Here is a 20,534-nt window from a genome sequence, read left to right on the forward strand (position 1 = left end):
ATACCTGCAATTTCGTGCTGCCTACATAATGTAAGTCGCATGTACATTTTAGAACATAGACCGCATGGTCTGTTTTACAGGTATATACGTTCTTAATAGGAATTACAGCATTGGTAAGACCCTCAACAAACTCGCTGGTGTTCACACCGAATTTACAGGCCCGGCATGAACTACATTTTCGAAAGCCTGCTTTGTTGGAGTACCAGTTAGGTTTAACAATGGTTTCAGGGCTAGTTTTAACCAGAGCATCCCTCATAGAGGGTGCTCTTCGAAAAGTGATGTTAGGCATATCTTCTAACAGAGGGCCCACCACAATATCTGTTTTTAAGATGGGCCAATTAGATTTAATGATTTGCCTCATCTTTTTGTGTTGGTTGTTGAAAGTGGTGATTAGGCGAATAGAAGTTTTCTCTGATACAGAGACTCCCCCTTCAGGAATGACAAGAGCAGGCTCTTCTATCGTGGCCATTAGTGCAGTTGATAAAGCCCTTTTCAGAGAATTAGTGAGGTCAAGGGTATTATAGCCTCTGCGTAAAAATCTCTGGTAAGACCCATTTAAGCAGTTCATGAGATCAATTTCATTATTGCATATGCGTCTGATTCTTAAAAACTCCCCATAGGGGATGCTTTTAATAAGATGGTGTGGGTGGTTACTCTGCGCATGTAAAATTGAGTTTCCAGCCGTGGTTTTTCTATACATCCTAGTCATGATCTCATTATTCTTGATGTAAACCTCTACATCTAAAAAGTTAACTTTTACATTGCTGATGTCGGCGCAGAATTCTAGGTTTAAGGAGTTGTTATTGATATTCCTAACAAACTCTTCTGCTGATGTTTTACACCCCTGCCAGATTATAAAGATATCATCAATGAAAAGCCACATTTGAACAATGCCACTTTCATCCTCATCCAAGCAACTACGGATCCTACCCAGGACGTGCCTCTCCCACCAGCCCACGTGTAAACACGCGTAGCTGGGGGAGAAGCACGCACCCACATGGCAACACCACGCAGCTGTTGGTAAATTTCATTGTTGAAAAGAAAAAAGTTGTTCTTAAGGCATAAATCAATCATGCTGATGAGCATTTTACTGTGTTCGTAATACTTAATGTCTCTAGCAGATAAGAAGTATTCAATTGCATTCAAACCATCAACATGATTAATAGAGGTGTATAGAGATGTAATATCCATGACTAGAAACAAATAGTTTGGTTTCCACACAACTTCCTTCAGTTTCTTTAAAAAGTCACCAGTGTCTTTTAAGTAACTAGGCAAGGCCTCCATATATTCATGTAAATAAAAGTCAACATACTTGGAGAGCGGTTCCAACAAGCTATTTTGGGCGGAGATAATGGGTCGCCCTGGTATTTGGGTTGTACCTTTATGGATTTTTGGTAAAAGGTACAACGTTGGAGTAATTGGAAAATCCTTTTTCAGAAAATCAAATTCCTTTTTACTGATAAGTCCTTCCCTCTTCCAAGCGGTTAAGTTAGTATGTACAAGAGTTTTGACTTTATTCAGTTCATTGAAAGAGGCCTTCCTATAGCAGGCTGGGTCATTTAATTGTCTTTCAGCTTCCTCTAGATATAAGGTGCGTGGCCACAAGACAATATTGCCACCTTTGTCCGCTTTATTGACAATAATGTCGCCTCTTGACTTGATTTTTTGGATCAGTAGAGAATATTGTTTGTCTCTATAGCTTCTCTTTTTCTTATTTTTAGACACCATTTTATTCAAATCTTTTAGATCATCCACAACCCTATCATTGAAGATGTCGATAGCATCCCGAGGCATTACCGGAACAAAAGTAGACTTAGGGCAAAAGGGACTATTACCAGCACTGCCACTACTGATTCCCATAGCACCTAGAACCTCCTGAGTATTGATTTGGGCATCGTCATCATTGACTAGTGAATGAGCCGTTTTAAGAGCCAAGGTATCAGCAATAGTGAAGTTCTTGTGGGTTTGAGATTCACTAATGATTGCTCTTGCTTTTTCACTTTTTTTATTGGTGGTGTGGAATTTGAGGAGTTTAAGTTTCCTTATGAATTTAAAGGTGTCTATTCTGGCCTGCACATATTCAAATCCATTATTGGGGCAGTAAGACAGACCCAATGAAAGAAGCTGTTTTTCGGCTGCATTGAGATCCAGTTCCGTCAAATTAATAACCGTATTTTCTACCTCGGAGTTGACAGAATGACAAACGGTGCTCATTAAATTTTTGTCTTTTTTATGAGAGTTTTTTTCTTTTTCTTTGTCTTTTTCTTTTTCATTTATTTCATCTACATGTGATAAAACTATTGCATTAGATTCATGATTGTCGTGCAATTCCGTGCCCAACATTGCTCCTTTACATGGTGGTATGGTGGGTAATTTCAACAAATTACTTATTATTTCTTCTGGGCATTTCCCCTTCCTCTTTTCTTTTTCCCGTAGTTGTTGGCGTTTCCTCCGCTCTTTGCAGAATTTGTTTCGCCTCTTCCTCCTGTTGTTCCCGCTGGCTGAGTCCCTCTCGATCTTAGGGTGTTCCGCCGATCTTCCACCATAAAAACCAATTCCTCAGATGGAGTGAAACTATTACTCCCGAGATGTTGCACATTTGTTTCATCTTCAGACCCCCCACTGCTGTAGATGGAGCTCATGTCTGTGTCGGATCCATTAGTAGCTCCCACCTGCTGATTTTGAGGAGCTTGTGATGTGGTTGCTGACATTGGCACAGATGTTGTCAAAGCTTGCCTTTTAACGGATTCAAATTTCCTTGAAAATGTGAAAATTCTACTGGCGGTCGCCAGTAGGTATATATAGTTAGCATTTTTTCTCTATGGGATTTTTGAAAATTCTATGTCTAATAACTTTGGTGTTTGTTGACGGAATTGGCTGAAATTTTCAGGAAAATGGCACATTTTGTTTCTGTGCAGCTCCTGAAAATTTGGGGGGGGTCATCAAGGGGGGGCCGAGAAAAAAGGGGGGTCCCAAAACGCATTTTTCCCATGTTAATTTCCATAGGGCGGTTGGCCTCACTTTTAGCCCGAACGGCTGAATGGATTTGCACGAAACTTGGCAAAATTGTAGGGACTGTTAGCCCGATGTGCCTTTGCTAGGTCTCAATATATGTCCTCCAGTGGATTTCGATAAATTAACGTTCAAAAAAATATATATATCTGTAACAGCGCTCCGGGCAGCGCTCCGGTTCGCGTACTTGACGCGTAACGGAACTTCGCGAAGCGAAGCTGATTGGCTCTTTGGTGTCTGTCAAAATTCTAAAAAGTCCGGAGCAGCCGCCATCTTGTCTCTCTGTAGGATCGAGAGACAAGAGGAGGCCAAAACAAAGGGGGAAATGACCATAAGGGGGCGTAGTAGATCCTCCCTGACCCCTAGGTTTGATGTGGAGGCTTTAAAAGGGCCCCGTTTTGCGTGGGAAGCTTCTGGTTTGCGAACCGAGAAGCGGCCCGGGGAGCGTAATATGAGGAAAAAAGAATGATAGTCTTTTCAAAAATTGTATGTTAATTGATTTTTTGTTTTGTTGATTTTTTTTTTATTTACTATCTAACACAAAAAAGTTGCACAGTATATTAAAAATCTCATTTTATATTATATCTTTTGGGTACTTTTTCAGCATTTTGAAATAAAAAAGAATAATGTCTCAAACAATTTTAACTTATAAAAATTAAATTTATTGTTCTGATTTTTCAAAATCCAAAAGAATTTGTAACATTAATTCATCTGGTATGTCGTCATTTTCATTCCATGATTCACATTCTTCAACACATTTAATTAATTCTTCGTCTACAGTGTCATCAAAAAAGTCTGTTTCTTCTTTTTCTTCGTTAGGATTGTTTTCAATCTTAATTTGGAATAAAATTTTATTCTGTTGTGCTTCCATTTTCTTTCTGTAAATTGCATAAAAAAAATATATCAGTAGAGATAGGGCACTGTTGGATTTAAGTTCAGAGAGGTACTTGTGAGTTTATAACAGAGAAGTTATCTTTGGGCACTGTATGGTTTCAGGCGTGAAGTAGTACTATTAAAAAGAGCCTGTGAAGAAGCCTAAGTAAATTCATAATTATATCATAGAAACCTAAATCAATCCATAATTATAATAAACAAGCCTTTCTCAATGTTTAACTGTTGCAGAGGGACAGTATATAACTATCTGAAAATGTTTTTCCAAATTAATTTAAAGTGCATAACATACTTCTCCTTTCAAATTTATAAAATAACATCTTACCTTTAAAAAGAAGTTGAAGTTATTAGTGAAAATCCTATTGAAATGTACACCAGGAAGTAGTAGTCAAAATGGCTGTGTTTTCTTCTCTTCCTTTATATATATTCAGGTACATAACCAATCAAATGTCACGTAAAAAAAAATTGAAAATGAAAGTAACATTTTCATTGGTTGTCAATTCCAACACTTCAGATGTGTTTTGTGAAGTAATTTACCTCAGGGTATTTAGAGAGGTCTACAGGCTAAATGGAATTCCAAATCAATTTATGAAAATGGTAGGGATTGGTATGTAGTATGAGCTAATCTATATTTCTGGAAAGTGTTTCAAGTCATTTTTCTGTAAATTACTTTCCCACCTTTTTTAATGGAGCGCTTTCCGGAAAGCGCCCCGGTACGCGAACCAGCAGCGTTACGGGAGTCCACCATTTTGTGTTTCAGTCGAATTAAGATGCAAGATGGAGGGCAAATAATGTTCAGAATGGGTAGAAGGGGGCACGGTAGACGTATCTTGACCCCCTAGGTTTTCTGAGGGTGGCTGAGGAGACCCATATGTGCGGGAAAAAAAACATTTTTTTAAGAAATTTCGCGCGGTTAGCTTCCGGTTCGTGTACCGGGTAGCGCTCCGGGTAGCGTAATTTGTTGAAAATTAGTGAAAAAAGTTAGAGAAAAATAATAATTGTGAGTGATTAGATGTAGGGTAGCTCTGAGAAGAGCTTTTGGTTTTATGGTACATTTAGGTACTTATAAGTAGGTACCAATGTCTTAAATTCAAAATGAAAATTCTGTTGCCCTCATCTGAGAAGTGAATTCCATCTCCTCTGTAGATATCTTGCATGCAAAAACGCAAGTTATTGTTGTACATGGAGCCCATTCCATGGTCTCTCATGTAAGCCGAAACAGATTTGTTTACATGCTTCCTCGACTTCTCAATTTGTGGACAAAATTGGTTCGACCACCTCCATTTCTGTCTTTGGCATATATTTGAATATACCAAGGTAGTTTGAGGAAAAAGTGCCATTAATTGCTCAAAAGTGTCCTTTAAAAGCATTTCCAGACCTACTCCAGTCAAAGTGCCCAAATCATTACCTCCACAGTGCACAATTAACAGATCAGGTTTTGGCAAATGCATAAAGGTTTTCACCAATGGTATCAATTGGTGACATTTTAATCCTCTGTGGCCAAACCACTTAATTTCCACATCTTGTAAATTGACGTTAGGTAAATTTCTGTTCTCAGCATACCTTTGAGCCCAGTAGATGTAACTATGTCTAACAATCCAGACAGAAAACATGGTGAGAGAAGGTTCTGCTGCAGTAAGATGAAGTGTGGTAATGAAATGGCAGATGAAACAGTAGGAGTTTGTAAAGAAAAAAAACTGTGGAGTTTCAGCAGTGATTGGTGGATTTCCATTTCTGAAAAGAGAAAGTTAGGGTGCATGGATGTGTTCTTTGAAAGATGTAATTTGAATGGTCAAGAAAAAATCATTTAATGAAAGATTGCACTGGATACGCAGGTGCACTGAGAGTTCAGAGTTCAATTAAAACATTGTTGTGTGAACTTGCAAACATCAGAGGTCTTTCAGGTGGTGGTTGCTATGCAAAAAAGGCAGAGAGGGCAGAGGGGGGAAGGGTTTTGATTTGAAAAAAGTGAGGGAAGAGTTTTGATTGGCTAACATGAGAGATATGTGTGATGAATGTCGGCATTTCTGTGCTTTCTATAGCTGCAGCCTCTGGAGTGCATACTCTTTGTTCTGCTGAAGACAATTTGGTGTATTTCTGAGACTGTTTTGAAACTCATAAAGTATTTGCTAAGGTGAGAAAAGATTTATTTAATTTAGATAGAGAATAGTATGCTTTAAGGAGAAAATTATGAAGAAAGCTGTGTTTTTAAAATGTTGCTTTGTCTCAAGTGTTTTACAAAAAGATTTTTTTTCTTTGAGAAACTGTAATTGGAGATAATGTGAAGTATTAGTACTGACAGGGTGTTTTTGTACATAGGAGCTGTGCAGTGTTTTCAAATTATTACTTGAAAATCGTTTTTGAGGAAAAGGAATGCTTTTAAAATTTATCACAAGGAAATATTGGTGTCTGCTTCTTTATAAGGCATTTGAGTATCTCTGATGTTATATTTCCCATTTTAATTTAAGAGCTTTCTCCGTGGGGCTTGTTCCTTGTTAATATGCTCCCACCTGTGCTTGGCAAATTTAGATTTTGATTAGATTTTGATTCTTTGAGTTACATAGCCATGTTAAAAGTGACCCAAAAAATGGTGCAAGGGCAATCAAAAACCCCTTTCATATGTCTTAAGGACATTTTAAGTCATTTCCTCTTGAATGTAGGTATACAATTGATTTATATGTTGTGTTTAAAAACGTTTTTTTGAAATCAATTACATTTCTGGATATGTACTGCTAGAGCTTCATAGGTTGTTTGGGGCATATTTATAAGGCATTTGAGTGTCTCTGATGTTATTTTTCCCATTTTAATTTAAGACCTTTCCCCGTGGTGCAAGTTCCTTGTAAATATGCTTCCATCTGTGCTTGGCAAATTTAGATTTTGATTATTTGACTTAGATAGCCATGTTAAAAGTGATCCAAAAATGGTGCAAAGGCTTTAAAAAAAGACACTTTCATGTGTCTTAGGGCATTTTAAGTCACTGAGGAAACACAGGTGATGTGATTGTGCAATGAGGAAAAGAAACTTCACATTTTTCAATTACATCACCTGTGTTTCCTAAGTTTATGAATAACATTGTACAGATGAAGTTTAGGTCTGTTCATGGACACAAAAGAGGTCTGGCCTTTGTTCAAGAGTGAAGTACTTCATTGGTAGGCCTTCACATGTATTATCTCCTCTGTACTCTGCAGCGGCGGTGCAAAAGATTTGCTATGTGGCGACATATTTACAACTTGATGCATCTAGACAGATGTGTCATGCTGTAAAGTCCCGTGCTACATGAAACCTGCGTCAGGTTTCATATAGGTGTTTTGTTGCAGGGTGGGCGTTCATTTGCATGAAAGCCCTGTAAAACTAACACAGTGAAATTTAGAAGATTTCACTGAGTCAGCTTTATAGCATTCCTGAATCAAATCCTTATGGCTGTTTGAAACAGGCATAAGGAGTGAAGCACCATGCAATGTGTGGCTTCCTCCTGTGCATTGCTGTAGACATGTCGTGTTTACGACGTGACTTGTGCAATGTGTTGCTTTTGCGGCACCGATGCGTGACGCATCTGTGCTGTTTTTATTCAATGGTGCTCTACATTGTAAATGTTTAAACAACGGAAGAGGGTCTTGACTCGACACTCAGCAAGGCTGAGCCAATAATAACTAGAAAAACAACACACCTGCCTATGCTGAGCAGTTCTTTTCTAAACAATAATTAGAAAAATGTGCATGAAAAATAAGCATGAACACTTGCTTTAGGAATTGCAACATTTGTTTTAATCCTTTGCAGACTATTTTGTTTTTTAGTCTTTCTTTGTTTTTTAAGCATGAGAATACAAAAATAGTAAAGAGAAATACTATACATTTACATACAAACAAGGAAAAAATAGATAAACTTCGGTATGTGCATCAATCACTCAAACTCACATTCAACACATTCTTGGCCATCCAGTCATACAAAAACATTCACACTGGTCCCATTGTCATAACACAGTTGTGAAAATGCAAGAAAAAAATGGCCTTTGCTAATTACAAACGTTAGTCACAGTTTTTCAGTTCTTTCCAAAAGAATGATTTTTTCAATCCTATGACATATCCTTGTAAATAATAATGACACGGGACATTGTAAATGTGGCACACCATGGGTAGCAGAGCAGTGGTGCATGTTAACTGGTGCATCCCTGGGGATGTGCCAGTTAACATAAATCTGCCCCTATACATTTAAGTATCTGCAGGGGACACAGAGTCGGTGAGGCTTATCCTCGGTTAAGAAGAGATGAGTCCTGTCTACTGAAGACTTAGACATAGGCCTCACCTCTTCAGCATCGCTGGACATGGCTAAATAATAGCTGCAAAATGATACTCTTGTTAAACAATTTTACTATTATAGTCTCTGAGATTTGTGTCTTAGTCTGCAACATCTCATTGTTGTTCTCTTTTTTTAAAGATAACGACAACATCAAGCATGAGTGATAATGAGCAATCAGTTGATCTCGATCTTATCGTTGAACTTGTCATTGAAACGTCAGTGGAAGTAGATACCTTAGATCATTTAAATCCTGAGGATGATGAAGAATATGATGAGAATGCCGATATGGCCGGGATGCCTGTCACCCCCTCCCAACACAATCCCCAAGGATGGGAAGACGGACGCAGTTCTGAACTTTTGGAAGGCGGGAGGGAGTTACCCTCCCGGCCGTATTTATTAAAATATGAAACAAAATTAAAACATTAAAATAACAGTTTCATATCATGTACATTTTTCATTTATTACATTACGATGCAGACACGTTCATTGGCTAACCTTAACAAATCTCTAATACAAAGGTTTTCCTAGCCGAGTCTAAACATCCTGCAAATGCATACTTTCTAAAAATTGTACATCCTAGCATTATGGGCCAACGGCAAGGTCGCAACCGGTGTCAGATCCCTACTACCAGAACTCCCCCCTCACGGTGTGAGGGGCGGGCGCACAGAGGACTGGACCTCTGTGCCAACTCCAATTTCCCTTGTCTTTGCGGGGGCCCCTATTTAACTTGACGCCATCTTAGTGGTCGTCCGAGGACTCGTGTGAGGTGTCTAGAAGGTAGCGTGGATCCCCTTCCCACCCCACACTGTTCATCACATCCGCCGTCGCGGATATCCTGGCCCCGGGAAATTCCTGTAGGAGGGGCATCTAGCCGCCTCCTCCCCTGGGAGGGGCCTATGACCGCCTTCCCTTAGGGGACCCCCATACTTAGTGGGTGCCGCCTCCCCGTGTGAGGGGCCAATGGCCGCCTCCCCCCCGGGCGCTCCCATCCATAATGGGTGGCGCCCCCCTCTAGGGACCTTGAAATTACTGCTCACCGATCATGACCCTACCGCCCGCCAAAAAATAAATACGACGTTTTATTAACCTAATTAAGAAAGAAAATCAACTTCACATTGCGAATTTACCTTCAACTAGACTGTTATACTCGGCACTACTAAGGAAGGAAATGTTATGAAGCAACTCATTTTATTGCAATATCAACATCGACATTTTTATTAACTACTAAACCAGGATTAAAAAAGACATTATCAAAGCAGATCAATTTCACTGCAGCACTAACATTTGCCATAAGGGGCTGGTGGGTGGGTCAAAAATTGCTCCTTGTTCCGTCGAGGGCTCACGTGCAACGAGAGGGTGCAGCTTCCAAGCACAGGAACAAGAGGATGCTTCTTTGGGTTGCTGCTCCTTTTATTCCTCTTCGGGAGGGCGTGTACACTCCTCGGATACGCCTTACGGGCGTGGCCAACGGTGTAGGTGTCTAGGACAACCCCTCTTGGGCGGGAAAAGGCGCGCCCCGCTACGCCGCTTCGGGCATACCAGCCGAGACACGCCCCCGCCCAAAATGGCTTCCGGGGGGGATCCAGGCCCCCAACCATACGTTCGGGGGGACCGAGTGGTCGCCCCTTTCCATATGGCCGGGATGCCTGTCACCCCCTCCCAACACAATCCCCAAGGATGGGAAGACGGACGCAGTTCTGAACTTTTGGAAGGCGGGAGGGAGTTACCCTCCCGGCCGTATTTATTAAAATATGAAACAAAATTAAAACATTAAAATAACAGTTTCATATCATGTACAATTTTCATTTATTACATTACGATGCAGACACGTTCATTGGCTAACCTTAACAAATCTCTAATACAAAGGTTTTCCTAGCCGAGTCTAAACATCCTGCAAATGCATACTTTCTAAAAATTGTACATCCTAGCATTACGGGCCAACGGCAAGGTCGCAACCGGTGTCAGATCCCTACAACCAGAACTCCCCCCTCACGGTGTGAGGGGCGGGCGCACAGAGGACTGGACCTCTGTGCCAACTCCAATTTCCCTTGTCTTTGCGGGGGCCCCTATTTAACTCGACGCCATCTTAGTGGTCGTCCGAGGACTCGTGTGAGGTGTCTAGAAGGTAGCGTGGACCCCCCTCCCACCCCACACTGTTCATCACATCCGCCGTCGCGGATATCCTGGCCCCGGGAAATTCCTGTAGGAGGGGCATCTAGCCGCCTCCTCCCCTGGGAGGGGCCTATGACCGCCTTCCCTTAGGTGACCCCATACTTAGTGGGTGCCGCCTCCCCGTGTGAGGGGCCAATGGCCGCCTCCCCCCGGGCACTCCCATCCATAATGGGTGGCACCCCCCCTCTAGGGACCTTGAAATTACTGCTCACTGATCATGACCTTACCGCCACAGGCCGGATAGTTGACCGGCTATCCGGACCCCCCACAACTCCTACTAAAGGTCATGCTTTTAAAAACCCTTCAAGCATGCTAAGAAGTCTCCTATGAGTAAGACATTCCCTTCCCGGGACAAATGGACCCCATCTTCGAGATACATGTGCTCCCCCGAATACATCCATGCGGAATACAGTGTAACTGCGCCGAGCGAAACAACCTACCAAGCTTGTTATTAACTTTCTTTACAGAATGGTTCAGTGCTGACACCGAGAGGCCACCCCGCCACGCTTTCCTGGGAATCATGTGGGACCATGCTATCGTGCACCCCGGGATCCTCCTCGCCAACCAGCTAACGGTAGACAGAACTCGCTCGAGTAGTACTCGCCGCCCGAGTGTCACCAAATCATTGCCCCCCAGGTGTACTATGATTACAGACGGCGGTGACCTTGTCCGCCCTAGCAGTCCCTCGACAAAACATTGAAATTGGTAAATACAGAGCCCGCCCCTTCCGTGGAAGGTCACCCTGTACCAGTATTCCCCAGCTGCGTGAATCATGTCACCTGCTTTGAATACGTCCCCGGCCCGCCTCACGTATGAGTGGCCCACGACCCACACCACTCTTTCCACAGCCGGTGATCTCTGACCGCTGGTCCCCAGGTGTCGGGTCGACTGCTCAGTCCGCCCCGCATAGCATGCTCGCGAAACTGTAAACAAACAGAAGACAAGAAGCGTGAGTGCATGACATTGGCTTCACAACATTGTCCTCACAACATGTGCAACCGCACATACCTTTTATAACAGTTCGAGGACCATCGTCCCAATTGTTTCACCTCTTCAACACTCTGACCCCTGGCTGTAGCCTCTGTAGCAGCCCCTATCCTAAAGGAATGGGTCCCGAAATCGCACGGGTCCAAGCCCGCCGCTGCGATTGCCATTGTTAGCACCCGCTGAAACTGAAACCTTGTCAGTGGGGTGGCGTCAACGTGTCTCAGCAAGCTTCCCCCCCATGCTTCTGCCCTTTGCGCTAAATATTCCTCAACGCACTTCACCGGGCACCCGGGTGACCCTCGCATGCGCTGGACAACAATACTGTCTCCCATAGCACCCTGATCGGTCTTGGACCTGGCTATTGTGACCACCATTGAATCACCCTTGATCAAAATGTGTTCCCGACACAGACCTCCCTCCACATCCTTCTTATTTTTTGCAACCAGCTCGCTCACCCGCATAGCCCCATGGAACGCTAATGCGAAAGCGGCCCGGAACAGCACTGCCTCGGACTGGGAGGAACATGTCGCGGGGAGTACCGCCATCAGCAGGGACAACCTTTCTAACCCAATTGGGCGTCTTTCATCTACTCTGCGACCCTCCAGGCGTTGCCAACATCGCAGGGCCTTCCTCACCAAAAAGGACGATGTGGGGTCCCTGATGCCATGCGCCTGCGCCATGAATGCAATGGCGGCCCGGTGCCCATTGGCCGTTGCCGCTGATCGGCCTGCCCTGTGTAGTGCTACTAAAAACTTTAGGACATACTCCTCCTGCCCCCATTTGTCCCCTCCCGCTGGACCCAAAAATGCACAATAGTAACGAAACGCTCCTTCGTATGCCTTCCATGTCCTGGGGGCTTGGCTTGCTCCCACGAGGTCCTGTAAACCGGGGCACCGAGTAACCAGAGTGCTTCGGGGAATGGTGCTGCCACTAGATCCGCGGAAGGTAGATAACCCCTGAATGCCTGCATGTGGGAACGAGAGAGTGCATCAGCCGCATGGTTCAGCACACCCGGCACATGCCTCGCCCTAAATTGAACGTTCAGTCTCATGCAAAGTAGTACAATTTCCTTCAGTAATCTCAGTATCCACTTGCAGCGTGCTGCCTGATTATTTATGCATTCGACTACGGTCATGTTGTCGGACCAAAACACCACTGAGCGATCACGAAACTCCTCCGGCCATGCCTTCAAAGCCACCAAAATGGGGAACAACTCCAGAAACCCAATGTTACCTGGGAGCCCACTGGTGTGCCACCACGTCGGCCATGTTTGCGCCGACCATCGATTACCGAAGATGGCGCCAAATCCCACGCTCCCTGCCGAGTCGGTCCATAAACCCAGCTCGTCCGAGGACGCTGGTGGCTTGCCCCACACCACTCAACCGTTGAAACCCGCCAAGAATGCCAACCATATGCGCATATCCTGGCGAACCTCTGCAGACAGTCTTGTGCGGTGGTGCCCTTCCTTGAGACCAACCATTGCTTGAGCAATAGAGCAGGAAAAGGGGCGGGCCATCGGTATCACTCTAGGGCAAAGTTAAGCTGGCCCACTGCCTGCTGCAACTGATGGAGAGTAACCTTCTCTTTGCTAATACACAGTTCGAGAGAGGCCCTGAATTTCGCTACTTTGTCCCTTGGCAAACGGAAGCATCCATCCACTGAATCGAGCTCAATTCCAAGAAACTCGAGTGAAGTAGATGGTCCCACCGTCTTGCCCGGTGCCAATGGCACGCCGAACTGCTTCATGAGAATGCAAAATTGCCGTAACGCCTGCGCACATTCCGTGTCACCGGCTGCCCCCAAGAACAAAAAATCATCTAGGTAGTGCATAACCTGTGTATGGCCCGTAGCTTTGGTAAACGCCCATTGGAGAAAACAACTGAATTTCTCAAAATAAGAACAAGAAATGGAACAACCCATTGGCATACATCTATCCATGTAGTAGCGTCCTTGGAACTTGTCATTGAAACGTCAGTGGAAGTAGATCCCTTAGATCATTTAAATCCTGAGGATGATGAAGAATATGATGAGAATGCCGATTTGTCAGAATTGTATGACTTAGGGTGGGAAGCTGATCTGCTTGAGCCTATGTAGTAAAAATGTAAACCGTTTCATTTAAAATTAAAGAAAAGTTCAAAAATAGTTTGTGTGTAGTATCTTTATTAAAATAATCAAATATGCTCATAAAATTAGTTCAGATTCACATATAAAACAACACAGGTAAAATGTAGAAGCATTCAATTTCTTTGCTACTATTTGTGATTTCTAAATGTACCAATGCACTCAAAATTATTCTATCTTAAAATAACAAGTAAGGTGTTAAGTTTATGATGACTGTTATTGATTTACTGTTTGGTAATAGTGGTTAATAACATTTTTTATTATATTTTAGCACAGATTCAACTGCAGATCATTTCAAAATTTGAAAATGCCAACTAAGAATCGAATTAGAAAGGCTACAAAACGTCAAAGACAGCAGGTCCATCAATTACTGCAGCAGTGCTCTACAAAAAAAACTTGTCAAGTCACCAAGAAAGCACCGGGTAAGACCACGAAATCATTCATAAGAAATATTTGTAGTAAAAAAAGTATTACTACAGAAAATGTTTCAGTCCAGAAAAAGAGAAGCAATTTAAACGGAAAGGAAAGGCCAATCAAAAATGTTACTGCTAGAGCAAGAGATAACTCTGTGCATGATAGTAGAAGGAAACAACAGTTTAGGGACATTCGTAAACGAATGTTCCGCAACAGGATAATTGGCAATTTGTTAAAAAATATTAAGAAAGGTCAACAGAAAGTGGTTTTTTATAAGACAAAAAAAAAGTTGAGAAAGTTATTGATCAGGCATTTGAAATTAAACGAAAGTTATTTATTTTGATAATCAACAGAATTAGGAAGGTAAACAAGGTAATTTATGATTTCAAAACAAATAGTAGATGGAAGAGAATAATTAATTGTAGTAATTTTTGTGAAGTTTTTTCCGGAGAATGGATGCATAGTTCAAGTTGTGAGGCATTTTTTAATGAGGAGAGTTATTTCCAGGAAAATGATTTGGTACATGCAGTTGACACCAGTGGTCGAGCTTATGAAGTGAAAGATGGTTGTCCAGTTGAAAAAGAAAAACTTGTGTCTGCAGATGCAGAAGAGGTGTTAGGTAATGAGGTTTTAGGAAGATGTCCTAAGGGTCCTGTGTACACCTGGAAGTGTAGTAGTATTTGCAGTGTGCGACAGGATTCAATCGATTTGCTTTGTGATTTTCTACGGACATTTAATAAGAAAAGTTTGAAGCAGAAAATGAAGTTGTTGCAAGAATTAGATCCTTGCAAAGTGAGAGAAGTGACAGGTTTGCATGGTCATTCACTGGCTTGTATTTCCAGGAGAGTATGCCAGAGTGTTTTTCATCATTTCAGGATGCTAGCAGTGCATCATAATAAAGTGAGGAAATTAGTTAGAATGTTGTATTATGCTAAGAGTCCAGCAATTATGCTTAAACAATTATGCGCTGCTCTTTTGCATGGTTCTGAAATAGATGTGAAGAATATTTGTGAAGAAATTGAGTTTTGTTACTTTGGAAGTAAAGAGGAGAATGTTGAAATTGACCCAGAAGAAGAGGGTAATGTTGAAGATAATGTACAGGCTTCCAGTACAGATAGTTTTCAGAAGGAAATTGCCACGTTTCAGGTGAAATCAAGTGAGAGGCCTAATTTCACTTGTGTGTGTTGTCGACGCACTTATTATAAGAATCAGACTAAGTTAGTGGATTTATATGCAAAAAGTGAAAGGGAAAATAATAGTGAATGGAAGGATTTCGCAACATACTTGATGGTAGAAAATTGTTTTGATTTGGGATCGGATCAACGTGTGTGTACTTATTGTTGTAACAAATTAAACCAAAACCAGATGCCTGCTAGAGCGGTTCATATTAATCTGGAATTGGTTGAGATTCCTTCTGAATTGAAGGATTTAAATACTTATGAATCTATTTTGATTCAAAGTATCCATCCCTTTCAGGCTATTGTAAGAATGGAGCCAAAGAAGGGGAAATTGCCTCCATCACATTTACAGAGAGGATTAAAGGGAAGAGTTGTTTATTTGCCTCTAGATTTGAACAAAAACATTAACACAATTGGAGTAGAAAAAGTGGAAGAGGAACCTCTGGTTATCTTAGTTAATGGGGTTCCGACAAAGAATAAGAAAATATGGCAAGATTTAGTGGATGTTAGGAAAGTCAAAAAGGCAACATTGTATTTGAAAAAAAATAATAAGTACTATAAGAATGTATATGTTGCAGAAGAGGAAGTAAGTGAGGAAGAGGATAGCGATTTGTGTGCTGGTCAAATTGAGAAAGTAGAAGCCTCTAAAAAGGAAGAAATATATGAACATTATAGTGTTCATCCTTTGCATTCCAAGGAAGTCATGGGGAATGCTATTGAGTTGTTTCAAATGAAACAAGCCAAAGGGAGTCCCATTAGTGTTTGGGAGGAAAGTTTGGAAGCTCGGTGTTTCCCACAGCTATTTCCAACAGGTCAAGGAGGAAGATATGATGAGCGACATCATCAAATTCCTGCTTCTGAATACCGGACTTTACGATTGTATGCAGAAGATGCTAGGCTTCGACAAGGCATTCCCTATTTGTTTCATCTCCTGTTTGAAAGCGATCTGTCTGGACTGTCATATGCAGTGAACCACATCTTGAAAAGTGGTATACAGATACGAAACATCTCGGCAAGGGACTTTATGGATAAAGTCAATGTCCAAGACAGTATTTTGGATTCTCACCTAATTAATCTCATGGCGTGTCAGCGTGGTACTAATGAGTACTGGTACCGTCATCATGGTGATTTAAAATGTATGCTGAGGAACTTAGGAACTCCGACATGGTTCCTCACTCTGAGCTGTGCCGAGTATGGCTGGGAAGACTTACTTGAATTTCTACGAGAAGCAAATGGAAACATTGAAAACATCGAATTCAAGACACCCGGAGAACTGTGCTCTTTTGATCCAGTCAATGTATGCAGGTACTTCAATCATAGATTTGAAGCGATGATGTCTTTCATCATGAATAAGAAGAATCCACCTCTTGGAGAGGTGTTGGATTTCTTCTGGAGAAAGGAGTACCAAGCAAGAGGTGCTCCTCATATACATATGCTGCTGTGGATCAAGGATGCACCTAAATTTGGAACAGATCCGGATGACTTAGTGATGAGTTTCATAGAACAGTATTCTACGTGTGCTGTTCCAAACGCAAAGGAGAAGAAAAGCCTAAGAGAACAAGTTCTACGTTTCCAAAGCCATCGTTGTGGAAAGTACTGTTGTCGTAAATTCAGAAACAAGGACAAATTCTACAGCAAATGTTGTTTCAACTTTCCACGACCGGTGATTTCTAAAGGAAGAGTAAACAGTTTGATGTCTTCGCTGCGACATAATGTGATGAAGAAATCACCTAAAAACACATACAATTTAAAGAGGAACGAAGAGTCCAAGTACATCAACGACTACAACCCAGTGATTTTGTCCATGTGGAATGCTAACATGGATATACAGTTTGTGGCTGTTAACTGTATGGCTGTGGCTCGGTATGTGACATCTTACATCACCAAAAAAGAAAAGACAGAATTGAAGGATATGTGGGAGGACATTTCCCATGAAAAGAGCCTCAGCAAGAAGTTGTACAGTTTTAGTTTGAAGATGTTGTCGCATCGAGAAATCGGAGCTAACGAATGTTCTGACCGGTTGTCTTCAGCAAGTCTCTATGCCAAATCCAGGAGTATCGTTTGGGCGAGTCTTGGTCTTGTTGCAACGCGAAATCGAGTTCTAAAACCTGTGCGGGAAATTGAGTATTTGGCGGAAAAGGAGCCAAACAGTACCGACATTTTGAAGACCAACATGTTGGATACATATTATCCAAATCGAAGCAATCACCTCGAGAATGTTTGTCTGTATGAGGTTCTACAAAATTACATATTCAAGAGGAACATCAAAGAAGATATTGAGAAAGGAGTGTATGCTGTAATTGGAAGTGAGGGATGTCTGGTCAAGCAAAGAAAATGCCACTTGGTAAACCATCGAAAATTGAGTGGCGAATCTCCAGAAAAAAAGGAGTTTTTCTATTTAGCACTCTTGCAACTTTTCAAGCCTTGGCGTGCAGAAGAGGAACTGCTTGGAGATTTCCTCTGTTACGAAGACTCTTTCAATGCCGCCACGGAGACCATAGAATGTCCTGCTTTTCCCAAATATCTAGAAATGTTGACTTTGGAAATCGAGCAGGAAGCAACGATTGCAGTCGAGATTGCTAGAGACAGTTCTCAGGACAGTCGGAGTTCTGTTTCATTGAGTCAGGATCCACTAGGAGGACCTGTTATCGAAAATGAAGCTGCCACTGCTATGAATGAAGTAGAAAGAGCCATGGCACATGCTCAGGAGGATGCGGTTAACTTAGAAGACTTGGAAAGACAACTCAACGTTGAGCGGAGGAAAATATATGACGAAGTTACCAAGCAAATTGAGCATGGATTAAGTCATGAGTAGAAAGAGTGCTCATGTACGTCGTTGAAGCCTGTCCGATTGTACGTGAGTGGAGAAGCGGGAACTGGAAAAAGTTTCCTCATTAAAGCAATTTCATTTTATTTGCAGGAAAGGACTGAGTCATCGCTGTCTTGTGTTGTCACCGCTCCAACTGGACTGGCAGCACATAACATTAAAGGAATTACTTTGTATCGTCTACTGATGCTGCCAGTGGAGCATGACAACAAATTACAATACCACAAGTTATCTGGAGATGCTTGTTGTGAAGTTTCAAGAGTCTTGAGGAAAATGAAACTTCTTATCATTGACGAAGTAAGCATGGTTTCCAATCTCATGCTTGCCTTTGTGCATTTGAGAATGCAAGAAGTTCCTAAAACAGAGTATGATGTGTTATTTGGTGGCAAACACATCATTGTTTTCGGAGATCTTCTGCAGCTGACACCAGTGAAAGGACAACCTGTGTTCAAAATACTCACGCATGAAGATATCAGGAAGTGCCTAGGGAGCATTGGCAACGTCAATATATGGTTAAACTTCAATTATGCTGAACTGCATGAAAATATGCGTCAGGCGAAGGATGAAGATTACAAGAATATTCTACAAGATGTTAGAATTGGAAAAGTGACCGAGCATGCGAAAGAAGCTTTACATGCACGATTACTGTCAAATTTATATCCAGAACAAGACGTTGTGCCTGAGAATATTTTTAAGAAAATTACTGAGAAGAAATCTGGAATATGTTTGATACCAACTCTTGCAGAATGTGCCATCTTCAACATCAAAATGTTGCATTTAGAAAACCAAGAGATTGTGAAACTGGAAGCTATTGACAGAGTAGAGCATATGGGATCCACAATTATTTTGTCTGAGAATTTGAAATCAAAATTGGATTCATTAGAGAAGACTATATCTAAAACTGCAGGTTTTGAAAAGACTCTGAATGTGTGCTTAAATTGCCGTATAATTTTAAGAAGGAATTTACATGTTGAAAGAGGTCTGGTAAATGGATCAATGGGTAATGTTGTTGATTTTGTGAAATACATAAATAGAGATGGAATTGAATTTTTAAAAATTAAATTTGATGGCAGTGAGGAACTACAGCTAATTGGTCGTTGTTCTGCTAGATTTTTGCTTGTAAAAGACTTATATGTGCGCCGTAAGCAGTTTCCTGTTTGCTTGGCATATGCGGTGACAATTCATAAATCGCAAGGTTTAAGTGTAGACAGTGCTTTGGTGAATATTGGCAGTTCTGTGTTCAAGGAGGGTATGGCATATGTGCATTGTCACGAGTTAGAACTTTATCGGGTTTGTACTTGATTGAGTGTGATGTCCCAAACATTTGTGCGGATCTAGATTGTGTTAAGGAATACAATAGGTTAAGAAGAGAGTATGCGCCACATTTGCCTCAATATCCTTTGTTTGAGAAACGTGTGGTAGGCCGGAAACGAAGAAATGTGACCAATAGTAGGGAGGTTATAGCAAAAAGACGAAAAGTCGATGAAACCGGAAATTATAAGCAGAAAGAAAATGGATTCTGTTGAAGATGTTGTTGGTTTTAAATTTGAAAACAGTTCTGGTGTCAACTGCTATTCTAATGTAGTGGTTAATGTTTTGTTTTCTATATTAAATGTAAAAGAAGAGATTGTGGTCAATTCGGATCAAAGATTTTGCAGTTTGTCAAACTCTATGTTAGAGAAATGTAGCACTGATAGAACAAAAATACAAAGTGTGTCTGAAATTCGAAATCTGTTAGACAGATGTTCAGGTCAAACACAATTCTCTCAAAATATTCAGCAAGATTGTCAGGAGTTTTTAATGTATATGCTTGATGTATTGCATGCTGAAGGTGTAGATGTAGATCACCTGTTTGGGCTTTCTTATCAATGGCAGCATGACTGTGAGAATTGTAGGGTATCAAGTAGTACTAGTGTAGACTCAGAAAGATTTATATATTTAACTTTGCCAGACAGTAAATCAGTGTCCTTTAATAAGCTAGTAAAAGCAGCTGATCACAACATGGAGTGTAGCCAATGTAAATCTGAAATGATGTCAACATTATTTATACGAAGATATAGCCAGTATGTCATTTTAATGTTCCAACGATGTAGGCCTGATGGAACAAAATTGACAATTTTAATAAAAAATGTTGTTGCTTCGCAGTTGTCAATATCAGGAAGGACTTTTGTAACTGCAGCAATTATATATCATGACGGTCCTACAACAACATCAGGACATTACACAACTTATTTAAAGTCTAGAAATGGCTGGTCATTCTGCAACGATTCTGTTTTAACTTTCAAAAAGAAATTGCCTTTTGATCTTAAAAATTCTTACCTGGTGTTTTTAAAACCAAAATTTTAGGGAAAGAATCTCGGGATTTGTTCTGAGGAATTTCAAGAGGTTCATGGAGTAGAGGGAATGTAAGTCTGCAATGCTGTCTAGATTATTTGTCCAAACTTTTGATCATAATGTCATTTTAAAAATTCAAAAATATAAACCTGATGCAAGTAAGTCTGCTTCACAGTAAGCAGTATCAGTGTCATAGGAAATGTAGAACATGAGTGAGCAAGAAGGGTAAGATATTAGTAGTCCAGGATTGTGAAAGTAATCTTAAACGTTTTCTTTCTGAAAGTTGCAAAAATAGAAAATGA

This window comes from Lissotriton vulgaris, chromosome 4_1, assembly GCF_964263255.1.
Source record: "Lissotriton vulgaris chromosome 4_1, aLisVul1.2, whole genome shotgun sequence".
Classification (NCBI taxonomy): domain Eukaryota; kingdom Metazoa; phylum Chordata; class Amphibia; order Caudata; family Salamandridae; genus Lissotriton; species Lissotriton vulgaris.